Source organism: Lepidochelys kempii, chromosome 6 (genome assembly GCF_965140285.1).
Source record: "Lepidochelys kempii isolate rLepKem1 chromosome 6, rLepKem1.hap1, whole genome shotgun sequence".
NCBI classification, from domain to species: domain Eukaryota; kingdom Metazoa; phylum Chordata; order Testudines; family Cheloniidae; genus Lepidochelys; species Lepidochelys kempii.
This window is the reverse complement of record NC_136385.1, coordinates 68,080,858-68,090,726: the sequence shown is the minus strand read 5'-3', so window position 1 is coordinate 68,090,726 and position 9,869 is coordinate 68,080,858. Positions and strand designations below refer to the sequence as shown.

General features: G+C 37.9%; 1 pseudogene; it reads left to right on the top strand.

Moving 5' to 3' along the window:
- Positions 1-4,692: 4,692 nt before the first annotated feature.
- Positions 4,693-6,890, top strand: LOC140913607 (E3 SUMO-protein ligase KIAA1586 pseudogene; annotated as a pseudogene).
- Positions 6,891-9,869: the final 2,979 nt, after the last annotated feature.

Sequence of the window (9,869 nt, the reverse complement as noted above, 5' to 3'; positions counted from 1 at the left end):
ATGTTGATTTCAATAAAATTTTGCTGAGGAAAAAAATCAAAACAAAGATTTTCTACCTTATCAGAATGGAATGTTGTAATTTTTTTTTCTTTTGGAATAACTTTTCATTAAAAATATTTTATATTGTTTTCTTTTAACATCACAAGCCTGTAACAGACAAGTTCTCTCTTGCCCCAATAGAGGGAAACCTTTAACAGCCTCACGCAAACAGCAGTTTGGGGGGGTGGGGGGGGTAGGGAAGTGTTTGGACAGACTAAGACTACCACTTTGAAGTTCAAGTGCTCAATATCAGAATGAATTAAACAAAGTTTTGAAACTGAAAAGAATGAGCAATGAGTGAATATGGGAATGAGCGACAGGGGATGGATCACTTGATGATTACCTGTTCTGTTCATTCCCTCTGGGGCACCTGGCACTGGCCACTGTCGGAAGACAGGATACTGGGCTAGATGGACTTTTGGTCTGACCTAGTAGGGCCATTCTTATGTTCTTATGTTCTAATCTCAGATGATTCAAAGTGTTCGGTTCAGTTTGTCGATACAGATTATTTTTGTCTTTCTGGTCAGAAATACCACAGGATTAATCCTTTGGTGCATTTTGGTATCTCGGTTTCCAGTCTTAGATAAAACCAAGAAGTGTGATTGCGCGTCAAAATATTAAAAAATAATGACAAAAAGGTCAAGCAAAAAGGTTCAGATTCGGAGAATTTGAATCTCCAGTGTTAGAATCAGAAAAAAAATTATGCAGTGAGATAATGGCCATTAACAACTTCCATTAACAAAAGCGGAGCAACATGATACCAGTAAGCAAAGCACTTTACAGATCCATTCTTAGAAAATCCTTCTAATTTTTAGAGGCACTTGATGAATGATTTTTCTTTGATTTAATACATGTTCATCCAAATCCAAACAAAGCTGTTTTTGGATTCAAAGAAGACTGACCGTAGCTGTTGGTGATTTAGCTCACTGGAAATGAACAATGCAGAAAATGCAATGACTTTCACTGTGAATAGGTGAGAAGTTTGAATAAAAATGCAGTGTGAATGGGAAAGTCTTATCAGTGAGTGTGAAAAGCTGATTAGTTTGTCAGGCATGCTGCATAAGTATGAGGATTTTCAAATATTCTTGTTAGAAAACAGTGTATAGGATTAGAGAGTTAAACCTGAAGATGCCTGCAGGTTTCCCTTGCTCTGGGGAAAACATTTAGAGAGGTGTACACTGGTCAGTGGAGAAATGTCAAAAATCATTAGGCAAATTGGAGACTGAAATAAATACAAGGATTACCTGCAAATACCAAACAGTCCTCCTCTGCAATCAAATGAGTATGCCCCGGATGGTAAACTGAACAGCATTAATAGTTCTGAATTTGAGACAATTCTGCTCCCTCAGCCTGCACAAACAATTCATATGCATTAAAATTTTGACACCAGGTAGCAGTGCACATAATGCCAAATAAGAAGAGGGATTGTTCTAAATTAAGAAATGCAACTTTATGCTTTCTGGTTATATTTGCATAGGAAGCTCTTCCTTGGTCCCACCATCACCACAAAACAAGCTGGTTGAGACAAACTGGGGTACCACTAAACATTTCTCTGAATTGACTTCCCTTTTAACTTAACTTTCTCTTGATACTGCACCCTCTTCTTCATTCCTTCCAGCTTGACATGACACCACAAAAAGCCTGTATGTAAAAAGCTAGCACAAGACTTGGGCAGACAGTGGCAACATAACATGGTACCACATGGGTACCAAATTTCAAGCATTTTGCTAGTCTTCGTTGTCAGGAATTGGGACCAATATGGAGGCAGCATTTTCATCCCCTTTGGAGTGAGGGGGCAAGGAAAGACAGAGTTAATTCTCCATGCTGTTTTCAACTCATATCTCCAATATTGCCCAGAGGCAATAATGCATGATTTGTAGAGGACCCCAAATGATATGCAGTCGTATGAATGAGACCCTAAAGAAGCCACATCCAGAACCACTTGATTGGAATATCACTACAAGAGAAAAGCTTCAACAGTCATGCTGAGTGATTCCAAATAACCTCACTTTAAAAATACAAAAAGAAAAGGAGTACTTGTGGCACCTTAGAGACTAACCAATTTATTTGAGCATGAGCTTTCGTGAGCTACAGCTCACTTCATCAGATGTGAGCTGTAGCTCACGAAAGCTCATGCTCAAATAAATTGGTTAGTCTCTAAGGTGCCACAAGTACTCCTTTTCTTTTTGCGAATACAGACTAACACGGCTGTTCCTCTGAAACCTTTAAAAATACAAAGAGCTATCATGGAATAAACCCAGCTACTATCTCTCTTAATGGGTAAAGGTGAATCTTGCACAGTGTAATTCACCTGTTCATTAAACAATTCCCCTTATTCCATCCTTCTTTCTAAATGAAATGCTCTAGAGATTAAATTATTAATACTATATATACACTATATTCTATATTAAAACTATATATAGACTACCAAAATCATACATAGTAAATACAGCACAGGAAGAACTGCCATTATGTCAAAGGCAAATATTGCATATTTACATCTCTGCAAAGTAATATAGACAAGACGCAAAGAGTAGCCCATAAACCGAATTAAACTTAAAAGAATATTGAGGTTCATAAAGATGCACAAATTTAGTTATACTGTGGATAGATATGGATGGAGTACAAAGGTGTAATTAGAGCAGAATCAGAGAACACCGTACTGTTTCTTCTTTGGAAAGGGCCCAGTGATAGGCAGGCATCAAATAGTGAAGGGGAATGAAAGGGGATAATGTTATACAGTAGCTAGCTAGACTCATCTCTGCATATAAAACACATTCCTCAGAAATTCACTAGATAGCAAACTTCTACTAAAAAATACTTAGCATAAAATGAAAATTAACTCTGCAATTGTCAAAAAACTTCTAAATCTGAATCCTGCACACATAGATTTCAAAAAGAAATTACCCTACATTTAAAGCATAAGTAACAAGATGAATCTTTCAACTTGCAGTCAGCTAAACAGGACTATCCCATCTCCATGAGATCGTGTGGAGGTCAACAAGACACAGGCAAAGAGCTTTGGTATAAGAGGAAAAGCTTCTGTTACCCCTATATCTGATTGACCTGACTGGATGATCATTTTTCATCATGCAATGTCAGTCACCAAAAGAGATATCCATAATGCTTTGAAGCATTGCACTTATTATAATAAAAAAAAAAACATCACTTTGGCTGACAAAGTAGCAAGAAGTGTGATTTGCACACAAAATAGTGTCACACACATCTGGGTACTAAATTCAGCACAGAAGTTGGCCTTTGGTGTTCTTAGTCTCCATATTTACTCTAAAGAGCAAAAAAGATTTTTCTGCACAAAGCTTGAAATTTCTAGTAAACATGTCACGAATACCCCGATGTGGATATAGGCAGTGGTGAGCTGGAGCCGGTTCGCACCGGTTCTCGGGAACCGGTTGCTAAATTTTGAAGCAGTTTTAGAACCGGATGTTAAAAATTGTTAGGAAAACAAATGTTATAAAATGATCTTAAAACGAATAATCTTAATCTTATAAAATGGTGTAGGGCATAATCTTATAAAATGGTAATAGGGCAGGGGTCGGCAACCTGCAGCACGCCTGCCAAAGGTGGCAGGCGAGCTGATTTTTACTGGCACGCTGCTGCCAGCCGGGGTCTGCTGGCCCCACTCAGCCCACTGCCTGCTTGGGTGAACAGAACTGAGCGGTGCTGGCAGCCGGGACCCTGGCTGGCAGAAGCTGGCGGCCGGAACCCCAGACCAGCGGCGGGTGAGTGGCTGCCGGTCTGGGGTTCTGTCCGCCACCCCACTCAGCCCGCCACCGGACTGGAGTTTTGGCCGCTGGCCCCTTGCCAGCTGGGGTCCCAGCCATTGGCCCCTCTCAGCCCGCTGCCTGCCTGGGTGAACGGAACTGAGCGGGGCCGGTGGCCGGGACCCTGGCTGGCAGGAGCTGGTGGCCAGAACCCCAGACCAGCGGCGGATGAGCCGCTGCCAGTCTGGGGTTCTGTCTACCACCCCTCTCAGCCCGCCGCCGGACTGGAGTTCTGGCTGCCAGCTCCTGCCAGCTGGGGTCCCGGCCACCGGCCCCTTGCCACCCTGCTCAGCCCGCCGCCGGACTGGGGTTCCGGCCACCAGCCCCTTGCCACCCTGCTCAGCCCACCGCCGGACTGGGGTTCCGGCCGCCAGCCCCTTGCCAGATGGGGTCCAGGCCATCGGCACCGCTTAGCCTGCTGTCATTCTGGGGTTCCGTGGGGGGCTCAGGTAAATGTAAAATTTATAACTGGAATGGGAAACCTTAAATTAATGAAGACTTGTAATACGGTGTACAAAATAAACTTTAAATGCAAAGGGACGCAGAATGCTAGCAGTTAAAGAGCCGTTTCTACAACAGATAGTTCCAGATTTATGTTACTATGCGCGTGCGCATGTAATGTCGCAGGCTGCGACTCGGTCGCATCCAAGTTTGTCCTGACGCAAGACAAACGTCTCATTTATTATTCCTGGTTGCACTTGCCTCGTCTGTGCACTTACTCAACTGTTTTCTGTACAATTCAACACGACCAGTGAGTCATAGTCGGTGTGTTTGTTTCTAGTAAATTGCGTGTGATATTTTGGTGTGTAATACTAACTGGACTGTTATTCGAAGATTAAAGTTTTCTATTCAATATTATTTACCCTTCATAATGAAACGCCAGAAAAGCATTCATGACTGGTTTTCCACTAAAATGACAAAATCATTAGTCAGTAATTCTAGTAGTGAAAATAAGGATTTAAATGCTGAAAACGCCAATGACAATAATTTTGGTGATGAAAATATCTTAAATGTTGAATCATCTGAAAATGTGTCTGCAATGGAAGAGGATTTACATGATTGTGAAAATGTAGTACCCGATTGTTGGACTTCTGAGCAGGCACAATATTTTTTAAAGAAATATAATGGCTTGATAATTGAAGGCAAAAAACTTGGCTGTTCCCACTGTGCAAATATGTCATATTTGGGGGTCCTTGGAGGAAAATCTTTACACATTTCTTCGGAATGGCAAAAGTGTACTATTAAAGCATCTGGAACTGATGAAAAAAGTTCAGCAACCTTCATTAAGAAACAAAATGAAGGAACATTTCGAATCAAGCTCTCATTTGAGAGTTATAAATATTTTAAATGAATCTAAAAAAGAACCTCTCACTACAGTGATTGATAAAGTTACTGAAAAAATATTGCAATAACCAGCAAAATTTTCAACATAGTTTACAGCTTAGTAAAAAGAAACCGACCAATGTCAGACATGGAGGATGAAGTAGAGCTACAAATTAAGAATGAAACCGATTTAGGGAACTGCCTAAATTCTTGATTTTCGGCCATCAGAATCGTAGAGCATATTGCTGAATTAATAAGAAAACAAATTTTTAGTAAAATCATTGAAAACAATTCAAAGATGTGTATTATTATTGATGAAGCTTCTACAATTTCAAGTAAAACTGTGCTTGTAATTCTTATAAAATGTGAATTACAAGATTCTTCACCAACAATTTTTCTCAATTTAGTGGAATTAGAATCAACAAAAGCAGAAAATATTTACAATGCTTTGAGAAATATGTAAACCAATATAGGATTTGACACAGAATATTTAAAGAAAAATTTAATCGGATTTTGTTCTGATGGCGCGAGCACCGTGCCTGGACATAAATCTGGAGTTGCTACAAGACTCATTCAAGATTTTCCAAACATTAGAATTTGGCATTGTTTGAATCATCGGCTACAACTGGCTTTAGATGATGCTATAAATGATATCAATGAAATAAGCCATTTCAAGATTTTTTTGGACAAGATTTATGCAATTTTTCATCAGTCAAATAAAAGTCAGTTTGAACTATAAAAAGTTTCTGAAGAACTATATATTGAAATAATCAAAATAGGCCGTGTTTTTGGTCCACAATGGGCTTCTTCTAGCCTTAGAGCTGTCAAAATGGTCTGGAGAGCTTATCCAGGTCTTTATATTTATTTTTCAAAAAATAAGAAATTTTCTGGCATGGAAAAAAGATTGAAAAACAAAGAATTTTTAAAAGACTTGCCATTAATGATTGACATTTTGGATGAACTTGCATTATTATCAAATGCACTGCAAGTGACACAATTGAGTTTAACAAAGGCAGATAAGCTAATCAAATGAACAATTGATTTTTTCATACAATTAAAAGATAGTTTTGGTATACATGAAAATAAAATTAATGAAATGATAGAAAGTGATGCTTTTGACTGCATAGAGTTTGAAGATAATGTAAGGTTTAAATCACTGCCACGAGACAAAGTAATAGAGTGTATTATTGAAAAAATGAAAGCAAGATTATTAAACGAAAATCACATTAAATATAAAGAAGATAATTTAGGTCATTCTAGTAATACACCTAAAATAGTTGAATTATTCAATGTTATGGATCCCACTTCATGGAATATTGAAGACGTCGAGTTACCTTGGAAATCAGGAGAAGAAAAAGTGCATGAATTAAACAAATTCATAAAATTTGTAGTCGATTTAAATGATTTTTGTGACTATGTAGAGAATAACATTCAATCAAAACATCTTCTTGATCCGGAAACAATAAGGAAAGCAAAGCAAATTATGAACACAATTGCAATTTGTTCTGTTTTTCGTTGATGAATATTATTTGTAGTGATAAAAGGGCAAATTTAACAATTACACATATCTCAAGCTTTATGACCATCAATTTGTTGGGAAAACCACTAAGTTCCTGGAATCCAATACCATATGTTAAAGCATGGATGAGAAGTCATCAATCCGCATTAGATGCCATAGTTTGTGTATCCAACACCAAAGATTACAGAGAAGATCAAGAAGCCATTTGGAAATTACTACCTAATTAGTAATAAATAATGTACTTAAATATTCTTTAAAATATTGCTTGTTGCATTGTATACTTCAACATGAATATATTACACTTTTTATTTTTAATAACTTAAGTAGTTCACATGTAATATTTTAAAATACAAGAATAATAGGTATTTCATTCTTAAATATTATCATTTGCTTACTCATACATCTCTTTTTATATTTTCTTCTTTTCAAATGTATTTTAAATTAATTTAAGAGAGCAATACTTTGTTTCTATTGTAACAAACATGTAAAAATGTTTTTTTTTATTTTTTTGTTGTTGTTAAGTGTGACTCCCAATGACTCAATGCATTGCCACTTCTTATGGAAAAAGGTACAAAAAATACATACTGTGGCACATCCCTTAAATCAGAACTTTTTATAGGGAACCGGTTGTTAAGATTTTGGCAGCTCATCACTGGATATAGGGGTGGGGAAAGGAATGCTAATTCTACTTCAGACATGGTCTTTTGCACAAGCATTAAATTCAAAATCTAGCACTCTCTTATTTGTGTGGTTAATGTAGTTTTCACCCAAGACGCAAGAGCTACTTCTACTAAGCCATTAAACCAACCAGATAAACTACAAAACCTCTCCTGGTCCATGCCTGGTCTGAAGTGGAGTGAGCAATGAAACAAACTATAGAAATTTAAGAAAAAAAATATGTTTAGCGCTCCAGAAAATTTCATCTGCAAAGAGACCTCAAGGTTGTTCTGTTTGCATGTTAATACCTCATGTATATATTTTTATGCAGCAACATGACTTGTTACACATTTTCAAGAATAGGTTGTTAACTATTACTGTAAGACTGTAGGAATCTATTGTGTGATGGTCTTTTATTAGTCTTGATGCTTTTGAGAATGGGAAAAAGATATGTTCTTTGTAATAACACTCTTGGATTTGAGAGGGAAATGAAGGTAGTATTGAACATAACTATAGAAATATACATGGATAGTGAAAAACCTATAGTGGTTACAACCTTAGCATTTTTAATAGCCTACACATCAGCTAAATGAGAGGAAAGAAGAGCAGAAATTTCACTGGTTAATTGGAGGGGAGAAGGGAAGGTGGATTAGATATAAGCCCAAACCAAACCTCAAGACCCTAAATACCACTAAATGAGAGGAAAGTTTGAATCCAGAATTATTTGTCTGGAGCCCTCTCTACAAAATATATATTCTTACAAATTTTCACTATCCTGGACAATGGCAATAGTGATCTCAGCCTCCAGTCTGAGCAGGTTCAAAGAGGCAGGTACTTAAATTATTAAACTGCTTACCAAAGGTGATGCCCCACTTTGATTAACACTAGTAATCTTATGCTAATATGAGCAGGGCACTGGTATATTTAGGGTCCTGTGGGAATTTAATTCTTTCATGATGCCACTTCCACTGTTAAGAGCCAGGAAACACGTGGGACAGAAAAAGAAGATCACAAACAAAAAAGTTAAAACATTATTACATAAAACTTTGTGCCAGGCCCCAACCTCCAAACTTTTTCAGATTTCCCATGTTTGTGCGATACTTCCACTTTAAGATCTTTAATTATCATAAATTAATCACATCCCTGAGGCATTATGAGGCAGCAGGCAATGGTGGATGCCTCTAATCTCTCTGGGGTGTAATTATTTTATGATAACCACACCTCAGGGTTACCTGATTGCAATTATGGAAAATTTTATTCTCTCCCCCTCACAAGTCCACCCTTTTTAAAATTAAATACATCTCTGACCTATTTTACACAATCCCAATGCCTTGCCTTAAAGTGCAACGTAAGACTTTGTTCTTTTCTTTAGAAAGTACAGGAAGTCTAACCTCTTTTACTGTATGAAGCATTTCAGTACTATATAAACTATTAGAGGGAGGTATTTTCAGAGAGACTGGATTTCTATAAGGATTTATTCAGTGTTTGACTCAGGAAGGATTATCATCATCAGTAGCATAATGGAAAGTTGGGAAAATCTGTTATTGTAAAAGCTTGCCTATACGAACACTTAGCTTGCAGCTAGCTGGAGCGTAAATCTACCTCGCACTAGCCTGCCACACACTAAATGTTCATGTGGATGCAGCTGCCGCGCACTAAAAGTTCTGTAATGCACTTTGATCTAACCCACTTTGAAACTCCCTCCCTCCATGTGAACAAGATATAACCAGGGGATTGAAGAAGCATTGAAGGAAAGAATTCCACAACCGACTGGCTTCGTACAAAACAGCCACACAATTTCTCCACTGCCCCTACTACATTACTTGGGCTATAGTAGCCCATACAGCTATACATGGGACTTTTAGGACTGGTGATCTGCTTACTACTCTGCTTATCTTCTAGACATTACTACCATCTATCTCTACACTATCAGGGCATAGTCTGCAGGCCGCCCACCTTCAACAGATTCATAAATGATCTGGGAAAAGGGGGTGAACAGTGAAGTGGCAAAATTGACAGATGACACAGTTACTCAAGATAGTTAAGCCAAAGCTGACTGCAAAGAGTTACAAAGGGATCTCACTAAACTGGGTGACTGGATGACAAAATGGCAGATGAAATTCAATGTGGATAAATACAAAGTAAATCATATTGAAAAAAATAATCCCAACTATACATACAAAATGATGGGGATCTAAATGACTTGTTACCACTGATGAAAGACCTTGGAGTCACCATGGATAGTTCTCTGGACGCATCACCCCCCTAACCCGTTAGGAAAGGGATAGGTAATAAAACAGAAAATCTCATAATGCCACTATAAAAATCCATGACACACCCACATCTTGAAAACTGCATGCAGTTCTGGTTGCCCCATCTCAAAAAAGATATATTAAAATTGGAAAAGATACAGAGAAGGGCAACAAAAATGTTTAAGGATAGGGAACAGCTTCCCTATGAGGAGAGATGAAAAAGACTGGGACTGTTCAGCTTACAAAAGAGATGACTAAAGGGTTATAAACTTATGAACAGTGTGGAGAAAGTTAATA